Below are 2,039 nucleotides of genomic sequence, written 5' to 3' on the forward strand. Positions count from 1 at the left end.
ATCACCAACTTTCTTTCTCAAGATTGTTTTAATTATTCTGTCCTTCGTATTTTCATGTAATTTTAGAGTCAGCTTGTCAATTTGAACAAAGAAGTTAGCTGGGATTCTGACAGAGATTGTGTTGAATCTCTAGGTCAGTTTGGGGAGTATTGCTATCCTAATATTAAGTATTCCAATCCATGGACATGAAATGTCTTTCTATTAATATTCAGCTCTTCTTTAATTTATTTCAATGATGTTATATAGTTTTCAGAGTACAAGTTTTGCATTTCTTTTGTAAAATGTATTTGAAAGTATTTTATTCTTTTTGATGCTATTGTAAATGGGATTTTAGAAAAATTTTATTTCAGACTATTTGTTACAAATGTATAGAAATACAGTTGATTTTTGTATGTCATTCTTGTATTCTGTAACCTTGCTGAATTCATTTATCAGTTCTAATGGTTTTTAAGTGGATTCCTTAGAATTTTCTATATATAAGATTATGTCATCTGTGAATAGACAGAGTTTTATAATACTTTCTATTCTGGATACCTTTTATTTCATTTTTGCCTAACTGGTTTGGCTAGAACCTCCAGCACAATGTTGAACAGAAGTGGTGAAAGTGAACATCATTGTCTTTTTTTAAAATCTGGTTTTGGTGTCAAGGTTGTGCAAGCCTCATGAGTTGGACAGTGTTCCTTCTTCTACATTCTGGACCAGGTTGTTTAAAATCTGAATTATTTATGCTTTGACTGTCTGATGAACTTGCCTATAAAAATTGTCTGGCTTTTCTCTTACCTTTGTTGGAAGATTTTTAAACTATTGATTTCTATTTCTTTAATGATTATAGGGTTACAAGGTTTTATATTTCTTTTTCAGTGGGTTTTGGCATATTAGTGTAAAGATCTATCCATCTCTTTTTAATTTTAAATATACTAGGATAAAGCTTTTGTAAATGCTTCATATATCATGGAAAATAAAAATTTCAAAGTTGTTAGATGTTCTGTATGTGTCCATTGGGTCAAAGTTGCCAGTTGCCTTTGTGAACTAAAATAAAATTTTAAGGCTCAGCCCCCCACACCAGCTGACTAAATGGACCCCCTCATGGCCAAAGGAATACCCTAAAACTAAATTGCCAGCCAGGAGGAGGGAGGTCAGACATGCCTTATCATGCCCCCCTCCCTTCTTGGTGACATCCTCTGTAACCCATTAACAGGCCTAAGGGTATGCAAGACACACCTGCAGGTCCTCAATTTACACAGCAAATCTATGTCCAGTGGCTCGTCTCTGATAAACAGCTCCTTATGTTGAAACATTCTAAGCCTTTAGACAGAGCTTCATGTCTTTAACCAATTATAAGCCAAAGAATCTTTTAACCCACCTGTAACCTGTAAGCCCTGTTTCAAGATGGCCCACCTTTTCAGGCCAAACCAATGTATGCCTCCCACATATTGATTTATGACTTTACCTGTAACCCCTGCCTCCCTGAAATGTGTAAAACCAAACTGTAACCCAGCCACAGCGAGTCCACCGCTCAAGACCTCTTGGGCGTGGCTCCGGGTCATGGTCCTCAAATTTGGCTCAGAGTAAATCTCTTTAAAATTATTTTACAGAGTTTGGCCTTTTTTCCATTGACACCTTATTCAGATCTTTGTCTTTACTGATGCTCTTTTGTTGGGGAGCTATCCACTACTGAGAAAGCTCTCCCACTCTGCTGCCAACTTGTAGTTCTGTCCAGTTTTACTTTCTGTTTACAAGTTATTATTAAATGCATATAGGGTTAGAACTATTACATCTTCCTGGTGGATTGAACTCTTTATTACCTTACAGTAACCCTCTTTATCGCTCATAATGATTTTTGCCTTCGGTTATTATTTTTCCTTACAGATACTTACAGAGTGACACCAACTTTTATTTATATACCCTGGTATACCTTTTTTCACCCTTTCAAATTTTCTGTGTCTCATTGGCCTAGACACTGTGCATAAATAGAACATGGCCATATTTTTAAAATCCCATCTTATATTGTTTTTTAATTGGAACATATAGTTCATTTA

At 35.4% G+C, this 2,039-nt stretch overlaps 1 protein-coding gene across 1 annotated transcript in view; it reads right to left on the reverse strand.

Annotated features, from left to right (window-relative positions):
• Nucleotides 1–2,039, reverse strand: part of LCA5L (Leber congenital amaurosis 5-like) — a 46,893-nt gene that overhangs the window by 18,977 nt on the left and 25,877 nt on the right. The gene's annotated exons all lie outside the window — the stretch shown is intronic.

The sequence above is a fragment of the Propithecus coquereli genome, unplaced genomic scaffold (genome assembly GCF_000956105.1).
Source record: "Propithecus coquereli isolate 6110/MARCELLA unplaced genomic scaffold, Pcoq_1.0 Scaffold148, whole genome shotgun sequence".
Taxonomy (NCBI): domain Eukaryota; kingdom Metazoa; phylum Chordata; class Mammalia; order Primates; family Indriidae; genus Propithecus; species Propithecus coquereli.